General features: G+C 41.1%; 1 long non-coding RNA gene across 1 annotated transcript; it reads left to right on the top strand.

Moving 5' to 3' along the window:
* Positions 1 to 15,410: 15,410 nt before the first annotated feature.
* Positions 15,411 to 22,111, top strand: LOC116222843. The gene is made up of 3 exons (XR_004164804.1): positions 15,411 to 15,867; positions 16,092 to 16,106; positions 21,415 to 22,111. It is a non-coding gene; the product is annotated as an uncharacterized LOC116222843 (long non-coding RNA).
* Positions 22,112 to 22,399: the final 288 nt, after the last annotated feature.

Below are 22,399 nucleotides of genomic sequence, written 5' to 3'. Positions count from 1 at the left end.
ATCATGGCTACTAGTAGGGATAGGCATTTCAAATCATTTCAGCATTCCAGTACTCACATTCATACCCTGTGGTACGTGTGCAGCTGTGTTATCAAGGCAACAAGTATTTGAGACTTACAGCCGGTGAAGTGAACAACGCTCTCCAATATTTTCAATTTAGAACGCAGTACCAATTTCAAACGCTCGGTTTACGGGCTATGTATCGCTCCTTTACATTTCACATGAGATGGGGAAGGGGATTTAAAGCTGAACAAAGCTGAGAATATCCTGTAATGATATTCGATAAATATAAAACGAACATTCCCTTCTGTCTCTGTGCAGTAAATGGATTTGACAACCACAAAGATATCCTATCCTGCTAACTCTCAAGTCTTTGAACATGTAGTATCTTCTTCACAACCTGAAGACCATTGAGAGAATACCATAGAAACTGGTCCACAATCTCAGTGACTGAGTGAGATTTTATAAACCTAAATGTCAGGAGAATTATTACACGCTCACTCAAGATTTTTTATGTGTGTGTGTGTGTGTGTGTGTGTGTGTGTGGGTGTGTGTGTGTGTGTGTGTGTGTGTGTGTGTGTGTGTGTGTGTGTGTGTGTGAAAGAAACAGCACAAAACACATGAACTGACTGATAAATGTGATAATTTCCCGTTGGAAAATGACACATAGCCTAAGTCAGCATATCACAAAGGCTCATGCTGATTCACTCTGCATTCAATAAACCCATTATATTGCCACACTGTATTTGAAGCTAGGGACTCTACCTCTTCCCTACTGGGCTGTATGCATATGTATACTCATTTAAGCCGTATACTGTGATTGCAACCCATCACAGACATACAAGACATGTGGCGCCATGCTGTTAGAAGAGAACAGAACTCCACAGATTCCTTGCCCATTACAGAAATGAAGCCATTTGAAAGTATGAATCCATAAATCCTTTCAAAATACTCTCACTTTAACATAATATCTGTCCCTGAGCACAAGCATTAGGCAGCCTACTATTAACAAGCAGTTTCAAACCACATATTAATAATGCACATTCCTTTATGTGTTTGCTGCTTAGGCCCTATTAGCCCAAATCACTGTTTGCAACAGATATTCACGCTACACAAGTTCTGTCAGGGACCGATGTGGGAAGCCCACATGCTGCACAACCATAATGTCTGGAAAAGAAACCAGCTGACTTTGTTTGGCTTCCTAGTCATGTTGTGATCCTCTCCGACGACACAACTTTTCAGTCGCTGGCTGTAAAGTGTTAGTCTCAGGCCCCTACTAAAATCATGGTCGTGTTGTGTGAAAGGAACCATTGACTAGTTGAACTTGCAGGATATAACACAGATTTGATTTCTAGGGATTCTTTGACTGATCCTCATGCAGCTACACTGATTAATTCAGTAGATAAACAGCTAGATAGCTATGTTAGCAACTTTGGTAGCTGCTAAATACATTTAGCTACATCCTCTACATGTAGGCCTACTTCTACATCTATCTTCGCTATAAAATCTGCTATTACTATTGTTCACATCTATTTCACTATTATTACAGATATCCTCTATATGGATTCCAGATATACAGGATATCTGTGGATCTACATATCCTAGAACACTTGCTAGTATGTTTCGCCAGCACTATGTAAATACACCCAATAGATAATTTTAATTACATATTTATTTAGGTCATAAAATGTGAAGAGAACGGTTTTGTCATTGGAGATTTCTAATGAATTAACATGTGAGCATGGCGACAAGTAACACGAGCAGTGCGCTAAAATACTTCTTCTGTTGCTTTGCGACAAGATCACAACTCAGTTCATAGTTCACAATGGGAATCAAACCTGCCTAGCACACTACACAATTTGCTCTCCCTCTCCCCATCTTACTGCGACTAGTCTGTGTGGTGTGCGGAAGGCCCAGCACAAGTTACTTAGCCTTGTAGGCTATTGATGATTTAAACATGTGAGCTCTTTGGATAGGTGTGTTGACAAATTACTTGTCAACTATTTTGTGATTATAACTCTATGGGGCCTTCACACATACAATACAACAGTCTCACTACAATTGATTTAAGGATTAGCTATTTTGAATCTCAAATATAGATTTCCCTTCAAAGCCCTTTGACCAAGCACTGGTAGTGCTGCCTCTGTTTTGGTTTTGCTTTTATTCGAAATCAAAATGGCAGTTCAAGCTTTACATCACAATATCAACATTACCTTTTCACAGGGCATGCTGATTCACAGTGTCTCTAACTGGTTCATGATCGGATCAAAAGTCTTTCCAAGAATGTTCAACCATTTAAATGGAATGGAATCCAAATATTTACTTTCAAAGAGTTTGTGAGTTTGGTGCTGCATTTCTTTCCACAAAAACACTTCGATTGCGCCTTGCATGAAGCATGACTACGGTGATAGCATTCTAAAACAGCACAGCTGGTTACCTGTCATCAGACATGAATCTCTGCCACTGCACCAGTAGCTGTATCACTTCACTAAAGCTGCTAGATACACAGCACATCCTTCATATCAGACATGTGCTACAGCCATGGACGGATTATGAAAACATGGGCCCCTGGGCCTGGACATGTAAAAGCCCCCCCCCCCTGCATGCGCGCGCCTGCAAAAATTGTGCGTTAGCCAAACATTACTTAAATGTAATGACATTTTTTTTCAACAGCACAATAACTAAATTCACCTGTACCTCAACAGGATTTAAAGTCAAAGTCACACATACACATACACATTTTCTAACACGGCGCAGGTACACTCAATTAAAGCCAACAGCAAAATACAACTCTTTCAACCACAAATAAGAGATACATAACAGCGACTTCACGCAGAAGCTCTGGCTTAGGGGCCCCCTGAGCTCATTGGGCCCCTGGGCCGTTCGGTAATCCATCCCTGGCTACAGCCATGGTGAGGGCATTCAGATACAGTGGATCATTTGAGCTCATGGAAAGTTTCACTTTTTCTCTAAATTGGACGCTGCCACTGTGTACTGTGTGCCGCTGCAGAAACATGGGAGGAGTGAGTGGACATTCCTGACTGTACTGCTTCCATGAGCAGTTGCCTTTAGACGGAAATTGAGCTGCTAGTTTTTGGTTCAGTAAGTCACTGACAGATAGAAGTCTTTCTACATAAGGTACTGAGACCACTGAATAAGATTAAATCCATCATCCTCAAACCAAGTATTTCCTGTGACAGCTTGAATGAATGAATGAATGAATGAATGAATGACCAGAATGAATCTGTTAACTTTGACCATCAACAAAAGAAATGACTTCTTTTGGCAACAGTTTTAGTTTTTTTCTTTTTTCTGTGAAAAAAATATTCACCCTGCTTAGTCAGCCCTAAACAGTTCAATTCTTGGAACTCTGACAAATCTATCTCCAGATGCATCACATTAATGCAGATATAACACAATGCTTTCCATACCGTGGCACTGTAACTGAACACTGTTGGAAGCTCAAATTAATCAGTGAGCAATGCTATTTTATGAGAGCAGATACACTTTAAATACACAGCCACCCGCTACAATGGAGTTCACCATCATAGGTATTCCACTCATAAATCCCAGTCGGACTGCTCTCTGGAGGGGTTTGCCTGGTATGATGTGCTGTCCAATTCCAGTGACTCCATTATATAGACCTTGGTACATTGTCAGCTGTCAGTCATGTGGAGCAGCCAGCTGATGCAATCCCTCTTTCCTCAAATCCATTCATATGGAAGCATTTTGTTTTCTCTATCTGAGGAAAACTGTTCTTAATTGACTCTTTAGAGCTGCTGAAATTCCCCAGCAACATTCTGTTTTCCACTTTTATCGTCTCCAAGAGATATTGCCTTCTTCTGATGAGATGGAGCGCATAAAAACGCAAAAAAAAAATCTGTTGGGCTGGTTTGGGGATCCATGGAGTCAGAGGAAGCCATCCTCTCACCAAATGTTTATCCTTCTACAAAGGTGTTGACATGCTCTGCTTCGTTTTATCTGGGGGAATATATCTGGCTGTGGTACAGCATCTGCCTCTCATAAAGCTGTTTAAATTTTCATTGGTCTATCGCCTTGAGTTACAGCGCGCAGCAAAGTAATGAGGTCGCGTGGGAGGGCTGCATTGATTCACACTCATAGCTGGTCATTCAGACCTGCCTCAAAGCCAGCTATGTAGTGAGGAGCCTGCACCACCAGATGGCCGCCCTCAACCTCCAATGTCATTATGTTTCTAATGAGAAGTTTTAGATCAAGTCTGAGTCATAATAAGAATGACTACCCACAGGATGGAGGTGGTGGGGGGGTAATTTTTTTTGGCACAGGACTATTTAAGAGTTTCTTTTCAGGAGTGTGGCTCTGGAGTCATTGTACCCTGCCACCACTGAATAGAAAATGCATCGCCTCACGGTGCTGTGGCCCATTAGGAATTCATGACTGGGAGGCGTAATGAAGAGATGGCCAGGGCATGTGGGCATTCGACTGGGGGCAGGCGGAGCGGTCGGCTGGTCACGAGCACCGGGGCTGTAATGAGCCCCAAGTCTGACACTTGGGGACTCCCGCGGGCTTCTACTCCCATGCTCAGGGGGACCCTGGGAGGTTGACAACATGCTAAATGACTCCCTTGCACGTCCCAGAGGAACATCCATTTAGGCATGACCGTGCTTCCCTCGCGCACACTCGGTACTTGTCATTCATATCATTACATGGTTTGGAGCATTGACTATTGAGGCAGCAGATCAGAAATGTAATTTTCTCTCCGATGTAACCTTGGATGCGCCCCTCTCATTTACCTGCCCTCTGGTATGGAAACGTCCTCGTGTTTGAGGAGCTGTATCCCCGCAGCTCGGGAAAAAAAGGTAATATTTATTTGAGGTGTTAAATGAGCATTTTTCATTTCTCATCAAAGCAAGTGCCTCCATACCGTGGGGTATGCTATGGTTGATCGGGGGCAAGATGTTTTCAGCCTCAACGGTCTAAAACCTGTTCACAGAACTTGGAGTGAAGATAAACATGCCAACATCACTAACTCTGCTGCTTGTTTTACTACTCTTGAGACAGGCCAGCCGAAAGGTGAGCGCATCGTCAGGTCACGATAGCATGGCGTAGTGTAGCATACAGACACCACAGAGCTGAGAAGTATGTCCTCTCCTCTCCCGTGGCTCCAGTTTCTCTCAGGATGTCACCACTGTCAGATAACAAACTGTTATCAGCTGCTGAGTTGGCCTCTTTGCCTTCCATTTATAGACTGTAGCTGCTGATGGGGACCCTGCCTGTTTTTCTCGCCTCAGATCCAATCGCCAGAGCAGCTGAATCCTTCCCCAAGTTTCTGTGAGTGGAAGTGTGATTGCGGCTTGCCGCTGTCTGATGCTAGCCCTGGAGCTCTTTACAGCTCTCACCAGACATTCACTAAATATATGATGGTGATTGTCCTGCATGGCTCCTAGAAGGGTGTAAGAGGGGAAACTAAGTTACTAAGTAATAATGTTCTGGCTCTCATGAAACACTGCACACACACACACACACACACACACACAGAGATACACACACACACACACAAACACACACTACACTACTACATTACCATACTGGACAGAACTGTATCAAAGATACACACACACACACACCACAATGATAAAAGAGAAACACACACACTCTTTCTCTCTCTTTCATAGACCAAACACTCACTCAATATTGTATTGCTTCGATCACACAGCTGGTTCGAAGATGATTATTCTCATTATTGTTGACGAGATGAACTGTGAGTGGTATAATTGATTTGCAATCTGCAGGTGCATTTTTCAAAAGAGTGATCTCAGTGTCCCCCGGCCATTTTAACAGTGGTCTGAAAAGCCCTTCATTTATTTGAGAGGCTGCAGCTCTCCAGGTTATAAATAACAATGTTCTCGAGGCCCCCAATTCCTATAATATGGTCCTGATCAACATTTTAGAAAGGTAGCTTTGTTGTTTTAGCCAGGATGTAGTAAACATTGACTGCTTAGTGGCGTTGCCCTCAGGCCAAGGTGAAATGTGAACATTTAGGATATGCATCAGTAATGTGTTTTTGAGAAATGTGTGACACTAGTGTGGCTGGAGGATGCTTGTCTGTCAAAATATGCTTCATGTCATACAGCTAATATTTCAAACATCAACAAAGTGATTGAACTTTTTCTAAATTGAAATGGGCACTTACCTATTCACTAATGTAGGTGACTAAAGTAAAATGTCAAGGGAAGTAAGGGTTTTGTTTTCCAATTACTTCAGCAAATATTGGAGTCATTACATTTTTTTTTTTACATCTGAAAGACTGAAGACTATTTGCATTCTCTGTGTGTGTGCGTGCCTGTGTGCGTGAGTCTGCATGAGTATTCACATTTTTCCAAAAGATTGACCATAACATTTTCAATCCATTCTGTGATGAGAAAAGCAGCATGTTTTGTCCACCTCCTTATTCCAACAGAACATGGGAATTCAGCATCACTAACAGCATAAATCACCTGGTGGCCTGCTTGCACACACCCTTCCTAAATCTGAGTTAACTACTCCCAATTAACCGCTGATATTGTGGACATTGACTGAACATCATCTATTTGGAAATCCCTAGGGGTTAAGGCTTCTCTCCAGCGCTAATATATAAGGGTTTCCTAACGTAAGAAAGTTGATAGTCTATTACACAACGGTTCGATCCGGTCGAAAGATTTATCCATTTCTGATTGGACAGGAGGCATTCCATGAGTGAGGATAATCCTGGAACAACCTCCCTTGGATTCTTCACCGCTAGTAATCACTCAGCATTTCATATACTTCAACCGTTGAATTGTACGACATAAACATTCCATGGCAGGCAGCAATTTTATAACGTTATATTTTACAGTTTCCCAAGTTGATGGAAGTACAAATTAACATGTAATGTGAAGACAGATGATTATACACATTAAGGTGCACAAATAGTCTCTATAACTCAAATTGGCTGCACAGAGACGATGTTTGCTTGGCAATGTTTGTTGCAGAAAACCCTGTTGGAACACATTTTTGGGGTAAAGAATGAATAATCAAAATTATTTATAAACAAAACAAATTGAATTAGAGAAAACTTGGTGTCTTCAAACTCAGTTACTCAGTAGTAAAACTGTTGTATGAAAGCAATATGTCCCTTGTGTTTGTAGGGTTGGTAAAGGATATCCTCATGGCTGCGATTACCTATGAGTGTCATACTGCTTAAACAAACACATGCTTAAAGTAGGGCCACATTTTTTCTTACATTTTCCCCAGGCATACGGAGTGAGAAGCCTACAATCTTTATTGCGAATAACATTAAGAACAGTGACTTGACTGTACATGATACTTATCCAGCCTCTGAGATGAGCAAAGTAAAACTGCACATTAGGCTACTTTTTGTGTCATCCTCACTGCTGGGATTGATAAGAACTTGATGAGAACATTTAGAATATTGATGTATAAATCTATATTCCATTTAGCTACGATACATTGGAATGCTTCTCTAATTACTGGTTGGCCTCCACTGTTGGACTGCGGCTGATTCCCTTTCAGGAATGATTCATGCAGAGCATCCATCACACAAACTCATTGTGCCATGCTTGTTATTTTCCCATTTCGACCACAGAAAATAATTATTTACTAATAATCGTGAGCAGCACACTAAATGAAATGGCATGTATTGGAAAACTGACATTTTCTGGGCCTACCCAAGGAACTGTTGCAAATAATTCCAAACACCATCACATAGAAAACATGTAGAAAACATCACAGACTCATGCCCCCCAGGTAGTAACTCTAATAACACTGTTTATGAAAATGAATCTGAATCTGTCAATGTTTTCTACAGAGCAATATATGACACCACTACCTCAGAACAGGCTGCTTCATATAATATTATGGCATGCGCCTATAATCCTATTCCAGTTTTAATCTCTACCCAACGCACAGTTAAAAACAAAGGCCATAGATACAATAGAAACAATAGAAGCCCAGCAAATATTCTATCTATACCCCGGCATATTCCCCCTTCCTGTGAGCCACTATATCCAGAAAATATTTCAATGGCAATACTAAATATTAGGTCACTATCAGGGAAAACATTTCTCATTAACGATCTTATATGTGAACGTAAATTAGACTGTATGTTTTTAACAGAAACCTGGCTAAACAAAAATGGGTCTGCAGCTCTTATTGAAACATCCCCTCCCAATTATAGCTTTTTTCAGTCCATTAGAACAGGTAAAAAAGGGGGCGGGACAGCCACCATAACCACGGATGCCCTGTGCTGCAGGAGCATCTCCTTCGATGATTTTGCCTCATTTGAATATCATGCCATAGTTCTAAAGTGCCAGCCTCCTGTTCTGACAGTAACTGTGTATAGGCCACCCAAGCAATGTCCCACTTTTCTAACAGACTTTTCAGAACTACTCTCCATAATACACACAAACTACGATAAGATTATTATCACTGGTGATTTTAACATACATGTTGATAATGGGAACGACTCAAAGGCCCGGGATTTTATGAATCTCTTGAATTCCATGGACTTTACACAACACATCACTGAACCCACTCACAACCGTGGCCACACCCTTGATCTAGTTATTACAAAGGGTCTTACAACTGTTATATCGTCTATCTGTGACCTTGCTCTTTCTTTTGTATTTTCTTTACAGCACTGGTACCTAAAGTTAGAAATAGTGCTGAATGTTTTATTAAGAAACGCTATCTTAACTCTGCAGCAGCTGGGAATTTCAAAGTAATGATGAACATAACTAGTGCAAAAAACCCAGATACGGGGCCATCATGTGTTAATGATCTAGTAACTACTCTAAATACAAAATTAAGGACAGCACTTGACTCTGTAGCACCATTGAAACAAAAAAAGGTTTTAGCCAAACAAAAAGCTCCATGGAGAAATGAGGAAATTATTAAACTTAAGAGATCCTGCAGAAGGTCTGAGCGTACATGGAGAAAGACCAAGCTACAGGTCCACCTTGATATCTTTAAGGATAAACTTTCAGTCTTTAATAAAGCAATAAGAAATGCTAGGAAGGATCATTTCTCTAATTTGATATCTACAAATTCTAACAATTCCAGGGTCCTCTTTTCAACAATAGACAGCCTTATAAATCCTGCACCTAAAGTAGATGATAGTCTCTTTTCCACCTCCAAATGTGAGGAATTTGCAGCATTCTTCAGAGATAAGATAACGAACATTAGGAAAAATATTGCTCAAGAAATTCCAAATGTCTTGTTTTCTGATCCCCTTCCACCATGCTGTAACAGTATGAGCTTTTTTGCACTGGCTGATATAGAAATGCTGAGCAAAGTAGTGTCACAACTGAAGCCGTCTACATGCCCTCTTGATCCCCTTCCCACCAAATTTTTTAAGACCATCTTTGACTCTGTGTCTAAGGACATTCTAGCCATTATAAACTGTTCCCTGCTTACAGGTATTTTCCCATCAGAACTTAAAACTGCCCTGGTGAGACCCCTCCTGAAGAAAAGCAATTTAGACTCTTCAGTTCTAAACAATTTTAGACCCATCTCTAACCTTCCCTTTCTAAGCAAAATCCTGGAAAAAATTGTCTTTAAACAGTTAAATCATTTCCTAGATGCTAACTGTGCATTTGACACCTTCCAATCTGGTTTTCGCTCCAATCATAGCACAGAAACGGCATTAGTCAAGGTTGTAAATGATCTCAGGATTAATGCTGACTCCAAAAAACTATGTCTTGGCCCTTCTGGATCTGAGCGCAGCCTTTGATACTGTTGATCACAATATCCTTATTGATAGACTTGAAAATTGGGTTGGCCTCACTGGTCCGGTCCTAAACTGGTTTAGGACCTATCTAACTGGCCGGGAATACTTTGTCGCCCTCGGAGACCACAGCTCAAAAAACATTTGTATGACCTGTGGGGTCCCTCAAGGATCCATTTTAGGGCCCTTACTTTTCAGTCTATACATGCTACCCCTTGGTAGTGTAATTAGGAGGCACAACATCGACTATCATAGCTATGCAGATGACACCCAGCTCTATATGTCTGTAACACCCAACAACTACAGCTCTATTGATTGTTTGGTAAATTGCATTTCTGATATAAATGTATGGATGTCACAAAACTTTCTCCAGCTAAACCAAGATAAAACAGAGGTATTAGTCATTGGTGAAAAAAACGAGAGAGAGAAACTAACTGCACACTTAAAAACACTAGCACTTAACACCAAGCACCAAGCCAGAAACCTAGGCGTCATACTTGACTCAGATCTCAATTTTGAAACCCATATCAAAAATATAATTAAAACATCTTTTATCACTTAAGAAACATTGCTAAGGTGCAACCGTTTCTCGCTCAGGCTGACACCGAAAGACTGATGCACGCGTTTATCACGAGCAGGCTAGACTACTGTAACTCGCTTTTGTCTGGTCTACCAAAAAAAGCCATTAGTCAACTACAAACAATACAGAATGCAGCAGCGCGAGTCCTCACTAAAACAAGACGGAGAGCGCACATCACACCAGTATTAAAATCACTGCACTGGCTACCTGTTAGTTTTAGAATAGATTTCAAGGTTCTCCTACTAGTCTATAAACCACTCCATAGTCATGCACCTGAATATATAACAGACATGCTCTCAAGGTACACACCCAGTAGATCCCTGAGGTCCTCCGGCACTGAACTTCTAACAGTTCCAAAAGCCAGGACAAAGAGACATGGGGAAGCAGCTTTTAGTTTCTATGCCCCCAACCTTTGGAACACTCTGCCAGAATACCTAAGAATGGCCAAAACGGTTGAAACCTTTAAACATGCACTTAAGACATACCTCTTTGATCTCGCTTATCACTCACTGTAAAATGTATTTAACATTTATGGAACATTTATTTATTTACTTATTTCTGTCTCTTTTCAAGTATTTGTACCCCCCCCCCCCCCCCCAGCAGCTGTCTCTTAGTTTGACGATAACTGTGCTGAGCAGTCCTTTATGGTGCCAGTGCGGTTAGTACGTAATTTCCTGTTCATTTATCTCTGGCAAAATCTGTGTCTTTTTATAAGTGTTTTGTAACTTGTAAAATGTATTTATTTAACATTAATGTAACATTTATTTATTTATTTACTTATCTGTGTCTCTTTACAAGTGTTTGTAACCCCCCCCCCCCCAGCAGCTTAGTTTGACGATGACCGTGCTGAGTAGTCCTTTACGGTGCCAGTGCGGTTAGTACGTTTATTTTATTTTATTCATTTATCTCTTGAAAATCTGTGTTTTTTTTTTGTTTTTTTTACAAGTGTTTGTAAACCCCCCCCCCCCCTTTTCTTTCCTACTGTGAGGCGCATTGTGTTACTTCCTTGTATGAAATGCGCCGTACAAATAAAGTTTGATTTGATTTGATTTGATTTGATATCAGTTAACAGAGCTACTGTAGAAGAACACCAGATAACAGCAAACTCAGACTGTGGTACTCGGTTCATTTCGAATGCTGGATTTAGATGGGTGACTGATTTGAATGCAAACCATGTGCTGGCACTTGTGCAGTATCTACAGTTTCAAACACAACAAATGAACCACTGAAAAACACAGATACTTCATGATCATCACAAGACACACAGGATCCACGCCTGAAACAGTGCATTTAGGAGCGTTCTCAGAACATTCAACAGACCCCCTGCTGGGTTACCTCTGCAGCAGTAAAAGGAAAACACTTACGGCTCCAACCACTCTAAACCAATTCAGCGAGGACTGACAGGCAAACCTCCCAGGTCTGAGACAGGCATACTGGCACATAAGACATCAGAATTCCTTTTGGATGTTGCCGGTGGAAAGGAAACTATAATGCCGCTGTGATTTGAAAACAACATGTCAGTATCTGTTAACCACACAGATATTTAATTGTCCTCGGTCATGGAATTTATTATGCTGTAAAGTATGTTGTATCAAAACAAGAGCATTTTCTCCCCTGAGTTTCTTAGACATATAGAGACAGGCTGAAAACATTTGCATGGCTTTGAACATTACTAAAGCATGTGGAGACAAACACTAACCAGAACTCATGATTATTGGTAAAGATACACTGTGCAAGCAGTTTCATTGACTTAAAAGGTATAGTCAATACAATTTAGTCCGAATTTAACCAGCACCTTCCTTTCAATGTCACCTCCAAATACCATAGCTGTGACAGAGGTATGACAGACAGGTCTTTGGGCTGAGTGCTTGGATGTTTGGGGATCACCTAATCTGTTTTTTTCCCCTGTAGCAGTTTTTATGAAAGAGCTTTGTGAAATATGATTTGAACTGAAAACACTCTTTAATGGGGCAATCTGACAACAAAGGACTCACAAGTTTACTGGTCTCAATGATAAGTTATATAATGTTATATTAATATATACATATATTACATATATATTAATATGTGCAGGGAAAGGCGTTTTTGGTGAGAGAACTAGCCAATGTAACAGTGATCTAGTGATCCTTGCAAACATTCCTTGCAGGAACAATGAAGTACATTTGTCTGAGGATCAAATGCTAACAGCAGATGGGTAGGTGGGCGGGATGCAAAGCTACACCAGAAAGTGTGATGTGACAGGAAAAGGTAGTTATCAATAGTTTCATGAGCAACTACATGTTCTTTGACTGATCAAACCTGTCAGATGACACAGATTAGATGGCTGACTAGAACGACAGAAATTGTGTTCTAGAGTATCATAGATCTCCCAGGATTAATAGATTTCCCACAAGGCTTGCTTCTTGTTCCAATATAAAAGAAAGTCTTAGGGTGGGTTGCACCAACATGGATTAAATTAATCCTGGTTTAGAGTTAATCTAGGTTTAGTAAATCTAGGTTTAAACTGGTTTATAATTAATCAGAGATGTGTTGCACAACTTAATTTTAACCCTGGATTAGTTAAACTAGTTTAAACAAGGCTTAAAACAGGATTAGTTTATGTTCAATGTCCGCCATGATGGATTCCGACGAAATGTAAACAAATTCACAATGTATGTTTAACAAATAATAAGTGTCCTGGATTTTCAGTGCTTTAGAAACTAATAATGTTGGTATTAGAGGTACTAGAGACTGTGTACATTAAATGTGGCTAATAACATAGAAATCAACTGGCAGTGGTAAGTGTTGTAGACTGTCTGCTCAGTTTGATCTGTTTTCTGTTTTTCTAGCTCTAGTGACTTTGATGACTTTGATGTTGATCGTTTGTGTCCAAGAGCGTGGACAGAGACGGTTCACATGTTTACAGTTTGACCTTTTTGTTCCATATCCTATTTTGTCCTATATGCGAATGTCACTGAATGATCACCACAAAATCAGCACTGAACTATTGTGAAAGGGTCTATTTTATTTCTTGCATTATACATCTGGTGACAACCAAGTGTGAAAATTACAACTATGTGAAGTGAAGTTCCTTCTCTCAAAAACATTCAACACCAGTGAGTTGTCTCCAGACTAGTGGATAAAACCTAGTTGACCAGAGGACCGCAGTTCCCTGACAGTCGCCACACACTGTCACACCCCTGTTGGTTTGCTTTATTCAGGATTTATCCCCACAAGCTGCACAAAGTCCTCTAAGTTGGAGTCGAGCTGCTGCAGATCACTGTGGGACAGAAGAGTGTCATCCCCATAGGCCGTGGTTCCAAGGCTCTGGGCACATAAAGATGCGTGGGCAGAGACAATTTGAACTAAATAACTTGGTATCTTTTATTCATAGTAATGTTTGTTCAATGAGAAACTGACAGAAAATGTATTATTTTGTATTTTGTTATTTGGATAAAAGGGCATATGAGAATATGTGAGGTTGAATCTGTTGAATCAGTAATTGTATTGTGCTACTCATTTAAAGGTGCCATAGAATGCATTTATTCAGTATTTTAAATTGTTCCCTGATGTCTACGGTATGTGACTTCGGTCAGGTGTCCAGATGCGATTTTACATGTCTATCTAAACAAGCTGTTTTCCCTTATTTGGTAGGCTCATTAATAATGATGATGAGCTCTGGTGTGATTGGCTGGTTTACAGAGAGGCACTGTGTCGGCTCACACAGAAAGTGCCATTTGAAATAAATCGCTAAGAACTGTGAGAGTTGAACCATGGAGCGTTTGGGCATCTAACCGTATATATTTAAGCATTCATTGGAGGAGGAAACAGATGCTGGACTGCCAGTTGCTCGGAGATTAGAAAGGAATGCTTCCGAGTAGTACGCGTTGTCATAGTGTTTCAAGCAACAATCTGCCCCACATAAGTTAGCTGTAATACCCTGGCTTCAGCCTAGCCACAACAACGACTACTAGCATAGTCATAGTTTGGTTCAGGGGCGGCTCGTCCATAAGGGCGATTGGGGCGACCCACTGCCTAGGGGAAAAAAAAAAAACCGCAATATTCTTGTAAGTCGCGTAAATGACATGTAAATTTAAATGTAATCATTTTTTTTCTGTCGGATTCTACCACTAGACCGTCTGATCTGCCTCTGTATGTCATTGTCGAATCAGGTAACAGTCGTTCAGTCAGCCTAAAGTCGTGCTTCAAATGGCCCTACCCCTTCTGGGGCGATTTCGGGCGAAATGAAAATCGCCCCAGACCTCTCCCATTGACTCCCATGTTAAATCCATTTTTTTCACAAAACAGAGCTGTCAATGCATTCTCTATGGCTTCCGGGAGGGCTCGCCCCTCCATGTCTTGTCATAAGTAGTGGACGTAAAAGCCTATACGAACGTCATTCAGCTTCGACGGAGGAATATTCTGTCAAGATGGCTGCCCTGTCCAGTGCAAGAACTCGATTTGCTCTTTGACAGAAACTCCTTTTTAGTCGGCGTACTAATGAAGATAAATTGACAACAAAACAATTAGGACTTCCTAGACCAAATGTATCCATTCAACAGGTTTCTACAAAGGGAGGGAAATCCTACATCCAAGAATTGGAACGAAAGAAAATCGCGGTCGTGAAGTGGCTAATGCGGTCTGTATTTCATATACCACTGTCACTTTTCATAGGTTTTAAAGTGTGTTTCACAGTTCGCTTCTTGCACTAACACTGAATCATTTTTTATGTGATGACTTATTTTGCTTTTGTAAGCCAATGCTTTCAAGATCAGTCAATAAATATTGTTGGTTTTGACTTATGTTACCTCTTCTTTATGATGTTACTGGACATATCATGTGTCCTGTTAGGCTATGTTACATCATACAACATTTGAGACACGTGGATAATGAAAAAGTGGGATAATTTAATGTGGAGCCACATCATGTTTGCTTTTGAAGGCTCCTGGATGCAACTTTCTTCCATAGCTTTCCACCTGTAACTTGCTACTCTAGCTATGTAGCAAGAGGGGACATATTACTGTTGTGTGCATGCCAATAGTGGACAAAAAGGTAGTGCTGTATGAGTTAATCAGCTAACTTAATGTACCTACTGAATGAGTCGCCTTAATCATTATAAAAAAAATTGCCCCCCCTGAGAATTTTTTCAGGAGCCGCCACTGGTTTGGTTTAGTCATGTTTTAAGCATTGGAACAAGAACATTGTAAGTATTTTGCAGCTCTGTCAACAATGATTTGATGATGCTAGTTTGGACAGCAAGGGCAGCTCCTAAATGTGTTATAAGTTGAGAGTGTTGCTTTCAAATTTAGTGACTTCAGTAGGCTATCGATTATATATTTGTTCAGGTAACCAAAAGTACAGACAATATGGAAGCCTCTCATCAATGTCAGTATCACAGACCTCGTAATGTTGTTTACTACTCCCCTGCTGTATATCTGATTAGGACTTACCTTCTTACTATTAATAAATGACCTTACATGAATGGCTGTCGATATCTTTTTTTCTTTGCCAGGTGTTCTTTTGGAAATTGAATGCATGCCCCTTGAGAGAGAAAATACAACCTACGGTATGTTGCAGGGAAATACCACAGCTAACTAAACTGGATACAAATTCACAGACACTGTCTGATCTAGGTTAGAAATGAAGAAACTCCTAATAATGACGAGCATAGTGTGATGTGACACCTTTATTTTGCTTTAGCATCATACAGATATGCCACATTAATAAACTCTGAACCAACCAAAACAAACAATATGCTTTCCTCCTCTCCCGTCCCTGCATATGATGAAGACACTTGGCCTACAGGTAGGTGGTTGTCAGCTGGTGCTGGGGTTTCATTGGAAAAAGTGTTCATGTTGTCATCCCTTTATGTGTGGTGCTGGACATAAGAAGGGCTAGAAAGTGACCTACTCACTCTTGTAGTCCTGATTAAGCATGAGCCCTCAAAGCTTTGCCATGCCATCATGCCATTGCTGAATTCAATCCTGGAAGGACTGTATTGACAAAAGCAGGGGTGCTGTAGTATTCACTGTCTGGACCAGGGAAATTGACAAATTATATACTGTGCAAAGCCAGCTGCCAATAGGGCAGGGCTATGCGGTGAGACATTCTGATGTAAAGCCTCATCAGGCATTAAAATCAGGACCTCCAATGGGGCAAATCGGGCCAAGATCCACAGAATCTGCATCTGCCATTGAAAGTAAATGCACTGCAAAATCCCAAATCCTGGATGAAGTCTTGAAGTCTTGCCAGTGCGGAGCTAGTAATAGACAGTATGCCCAACTTAAACTTGACCTGATACCGCCACAGTATGACAGTATGCTCTGTGTTCAGAGTGCCACAGTATGACAGTATGCTCTGTTTTCAGAGTGCCACAGTATGACAGTATGCTCTGTTTTCAGAGTGCCACAGTATGACAGTATGCTCTGTGTTCAGAGTGCCACAGTATGACAGTATGCTCTGTGTTCAGAGTGCCAGCCACAGCTTAAGCCTCGCTGGTCAAATATGATTCGGCATTTCTTACCCCCTTACCTACTTTTGGCAGATATGACTGGTTCCTTGAGGGTGAGCAAGGATTCTGTAGCCACAACCGACATACAAATGTACTCTCCCAGCAACACTTGATCTGACTGCAAGAGTGGAGGGGAGTTGTTCATTACCATAATGGTGAAGAGGGTATTGCAAGATTAAATCAATAATTGCTATTTCAGCCAGTCCAATGTCGTTATCATGTTAGCACCATAAATTACTTAGTGAGGAGGGCAACAAGGTCAAATGCATTTACTTAACAGCATATCAGCCAATTTCTCTGTTGATTGAACCAATCAGGTGACTTGTCCAATTACCTGTATACATGAGGCTCGATGGCACATTAAGTCCCAAGCAATCCACCATTACCTTTGGCATATACAAATAAATGAAATTAGTCCAGTGCTTAAGCCATGTATTTCTCTTGGCTCATATCAAAGTATGGCAAAGGACATTGGGTTCAGGTTGTTTCCCCATTTAAGCCTAACGTGAATGAGAAATCTAATTAAAATCTTCCCGGTATTACTGCTCCTGGGGAGAAATGTAGCATTGCGAGAGAACACCACCTGGAATCAACTGTTGTCTGTTAAAGGCGTCTACTGGTCACCACCTGGAATCAACTGTTGTCTGTTAAAGGCGTTTACTGGTCATCACCTGGGATGTTACTCTGTTCAGAGTCCAGGTAGAGGAGGCAGGACACACCCTCTCATGCTGTGCTCTGTGTCATTGACCATGGTTACATGGATTCGAATAACTGCCTTAGTCGGACTGAAATCGCATTATCCGTTTCATGTAAGCACCTTAGTCGGATCGTAGTCGGACCGCACATAGTCGGACTAACACCCCTGGATAACTCGATCCGATCCAGTTGATAGTTCGACTATTGCGGCATGTAACGGTGAATTGGATAAGGAACTGGACTTTGCGTCTTTGCGCATGCTTGAGATCCCGCCGCCCTCCTCCCTCCCTCCCTGCCAGGTCGTGACCCGGAAGACGAAAGAGACGATACGTTGTCTCAACTGTTCATACTAATGACACGTTTATTTATGAATATCCTGCAGACTGTCTCACAAGCTTATTCTTGTTGACTATGAACAAACATAACAGAAGAGGTCCGAAGATATGAGTACCTTTACAACCCCTCCTTAAAAACGTATAAGGACGTTCAAATTACGATACTTATGTGGTGCCAGTGTTGACAAAAACGTTGACTGCGACTGTTTGGACAGAGCGCGCTAATTCACCGAACAAATACTTTCATATTAATTTCCCACCACTTGTTAGTCATGTCATCCATTCATATCGATGTGAATCAATCAATACTAATACATCTTTAACTGTGATGTGTTTTTGTTTCATTTCACAACGTATTTACTGTATAATCAACGATAGCAGGTGCCCGCTTGTAAACAGTCCACATTTTATTTGCTTAAAACACACAGCAGTACTGTCAAATCAGAAAGCAAATCAGCTGTCAAAGGGCTGTTACCTGACCAAATACCTTTCAAACTCGGTGATAGTATTCACAACTAATTTGTTGTTCATTCTATCAAATATGATGAAGTGTGGTCCGCGACGGCCACAAGTAAATTATTGCGACATTTCTAACATACAACTCAGAACGAAGAGAACACAGCCAGTAGTAGCCTAATCTAATAAAGAGTTGCCTAATCTATTAACAAGGTCATGGATTGGTGGCTTAAGACAGGAACTATGAAAAGAAAATTAAATGAGAAAGCCTCTAACATAGACAAGGAGAAAGTGGTTCAGCCTCATAGGGCATTATCTCGCCGCGGAGTTGCATTCAAAACACTGTTTTTCTCCCGCTGAGACAGCAAGATGATAACTAGGCTATATTCTGTGTTGTGTGACGTTGGATAATGACAGCTTTTAATTATGAAAAGTTGACTACTAGGATGGCTGTATTAATGCCAGTGGGCTAGCCTACTGTTGGTAGTGAAATACTGCGGTCAGTATGCGCATCGTTGTGTTTTGTGATGTCTGTCTGAGTGTGTGATGGGAGTATGAGGCTGTGAGCGAACTATAGTTTGTAACATAACCAAGTCACGCATGGAGCAGGGTTCCAGATGCTTTGCCTTGCGCATTGTCATATCTATAACTAGCCTACTGGTACGTACAAAAGGAGAGCCCGCGAAAATCATGTGTGCGCTAACAATTGTCTGGCGCCAGGTCTTGGGTAGGAGGCATGTTGTTCCGGGGATATTTAGTTAAATGGTCCGCAAAATTTTTTTTATTGGCTAAGTGGTCCTTGGTCTGAAAAAGTTTGAGAAACACTGCTTTATAGACAATAACGATCATACACTCCCATTGCACTCAAACAACCACACTCAAACGAGGAGATATTGTATCAATTAGCCTATTAAGTACTGTATTTATTGATTGCAAAGAGTTCAACGTTACAGCAACATAACTTTGCTCCGGTCGCTAAATCTGATATATCCGTGTGCATCATCGCTCTCCCTCTCTCTCTCTGCCACACCCACCCTGTAACCTACGTGTTTATACATTATAGAAGCAAGACCATTATATTGTAACAAATCACGGAAGCGTGGTATATTTGTTATGGCTTTTTATTAAACACTAAAACACAACACACTGTCACAATGGCACGGGCTTTCTGCCCACGAACAGACTGTGCTACCGTCACCCACCTGTATAATCTCTGTCCCAACACAGAACAACGACATGTAATTAGAACGGTAAGGAACATATAGCCTAGGGAACGTCGTTGAGCGCTAGTGCATCACATAAAGTATAACAGTATGCGCCCGCTGCACGGCATTACGGGGCGACTATGCCGGCACGTTATAATATTCTGGTTTAAAGTTAATGCTTGTGAAATCAGCTGTCACTCGACTATTACCTGACCAATACCTGTCAAACTCGGTCATAGAAAAATATCATGAATGCATATTTATTACAATGGGGAAACTATAAAATCGGAGTACGGACAACTAATGCCCAGCGTTGACGATGCAGATATAGAGCTGGAAACAGCTAAATGAGCTACAGCCCAAATGCAGTGAGCTTTATCAAGCCCTGGAAAGTTCGGCACATTTGCCCGTTTCCACAGCGTCTGCTGAGCGGTCATTCAGTACAATGGGGCGTCTTAAGACATATCTTACGAAGTACGATGACTGACAAAAGACTGACTGGACTTGCTCTTATGAATATTCACACAGATTTGGAAATCGACAGCGAAGAAGTACTTAAACAATTTGATGCAACTGGCAGAAGGGCAATGCGTTTTGGCTGTAACCCATTATTTGCGCGCGTGTGTGTGTGAATGTGCATGCGTTTCTCTCGCCTTTTATCTTTCACCTTTGAATAATGTAACTTATAAACACGTTGGCCCAGCAGAAACAAACAAACAACGCGATGGACAACCCAAGAGGCAACACGCATTTCTGGACCGATGAACAGACGCGATTCATGCTCAATCAACTGTTGTTGTTGGTAGTGGTGAAGAGGTCAAGCGGAAATGGCTGTATCACCACTAGTTGTAATGAAAACAGCGCCACCTATCGTATCGGATATGACATGCTTTCGACCAATGATTCGATTTATTCACTGCCATGTATATTGGGATAATAGCACTTGCCCCGAAAGATAGCATAGTCCGACTAAGCAAAGATTCGAATTATACCATCATGTAAACACACTGAGTGTTGCAAGTGTTTTATATATATGTGTGTGTGTGTGTGTGTGTGTGTGTGTGTGTGTGTGTGTGTGTGTGTGTGTGTGTGTGTGTGTGTGTGTGCACATCCTGAATTGATTCTTTCAGTTCTCCAACTGCCTCTTCTGGTCTTTCTCACATTTTAACCAGATCCCGAGAATCATCCATCTCCAGTCCTCTGACCATGGGCTCTAGAGCTTTACATCTCTGTCATATCAACTAACAGGAGGTCATCTCCTCCACCTGCACAAGCACATGATAAATGGAAGTAATTCAGCTTTTACTGCAAAGCGTCTTTGGTGCAAAGCCTCTGCAATCTGCTCATGTGAGGGGCGAGGGATTACATCCCCCACATTTGCAACATACAGATCAGTGGGTCTCCTCTTTTCTTGGTGTTGAAGAATCAGCAGTCCTGAGGCCCTACCAGTGTTATCATCAAATAGAGCAGAGTGCCATTGCTATTTCAAAGGAAGTGTTTAAGGATCTGGGGGCTCCAGTCTTCTTGCAGCACAGGTATTTCAGCCAGGCTTTTGCGACCCTGGGGCTGCTTGTGTGTGTGTGTGTGTGTGTGTGTGTACGTGTGTGTGTCTGTGTGTGTGTGTGCATGAAGTCTTCTACCTAGAAAAATATACATTTCAAACGCTGTTCGTTGACAGGCACCATATGGTGAGGTTCACTTTGCTCAACAAGATACCATGTTTCTCAATGCGCTTATGGACTGAAAGGGTGACAAATGGACTGTAAAATGAGGACTACATTTAAAGCATATGTAACATGCATGCATGTAACTGCTGGCAGTATTTTACCATTAACAAAGAAGTTTATCACACTCTAGAAATCCTAAACTTATTTATGTATGTACATATTCATGTTTTTTTGTATTTGGAGGACGCTGATTTCAGGCAATCTGGACGAAGTTCACTGATGTCAGCCCAGACATGAAGGCACATCTTGGCAGTAGTGAAATGGGGAGTGATGTGCTGCCATGTGCCTCCTGTGTGATGTATGGGAGAGAAGAAACGAGCCAAGATCTTCCAGATTTCCCAGCCCAGCTGAGGAACCAAAAGTGATGTGCCAGTATTTTTCATTTGCCCAGTGGAGTGCCTGATGCATTTTAATTGAATTATATAATATATATTAACCAATAAAAATTGATATTTTTAGTCCACATAGCAAATATATGTACTGTAACTCATACTCTTTCACGTATAATTCTGTTGTGATGGTGTATGTTGGTAAGTTATTTCTTATTATCGACTGCTCGATTTTAATTCTAAACTAAACATTTTAAGAAATACCCATTTCAGTAATGGTCATTATTATGCAAGAGCAGTATCCTGTTTTGTTCTCATGGCACAGTTGTACTGAATCTCTGCACGTCCACACTTATTTCCACAACTGCGAGGCTCCCCCTGTGCTCACTATAATTACAATCATCTGATGCGTAATTACAATTTTAAAACATTGTGTCAGACTGCATCAGCATGATAGAGAAATAATAGAAAAAAGTGGAAACTGTGTTTTTGATATTCTGGGCACCAGACATAAGAAGCAGGAGCCATCAGTAGCCATCAACTGCTGGACAGAAAAGGATTTGGGTTCAGCCACATCAATTAGCATAAGTACGCTTACAGATCATGACTCCCTATGTGTGCTAGGAGGGGGGAAAAACACTGGGGAAGTTTGGCACACAAGAAATAGGTGAAGATGGATTTCATAATATGATACCACCGTACCATGATTAGCCATTGTTAATGAAATATGAGCATGATCATCCAGAAATGAGTTGATTGCTGTGCATGTTCTCTGTATGTAAATGCATTAAAATGATTCAGAGACAGCTGATGTGGTTCTTTATAATGCTTCTGTGTCT

Source organism: Clupea harengus, chromosome 12, assembly GCF_900700415.2.
Source record: "Clupea harengus chromosome 12, Ch_v2.0.2, whole genome shotgun sequence".
Classification (NCBI taxonomy): Eukaryota; Metazoa; Chordata; class Actinopteri; order Clupeiformes; family Clupeidae; genus Clupea; species Clupea harengus.
The sequence above is the reverse complement of the archived record's forward strand: the minus strand, read 5'-3'. Positions and strand labels throughout refer to the sequence as shown.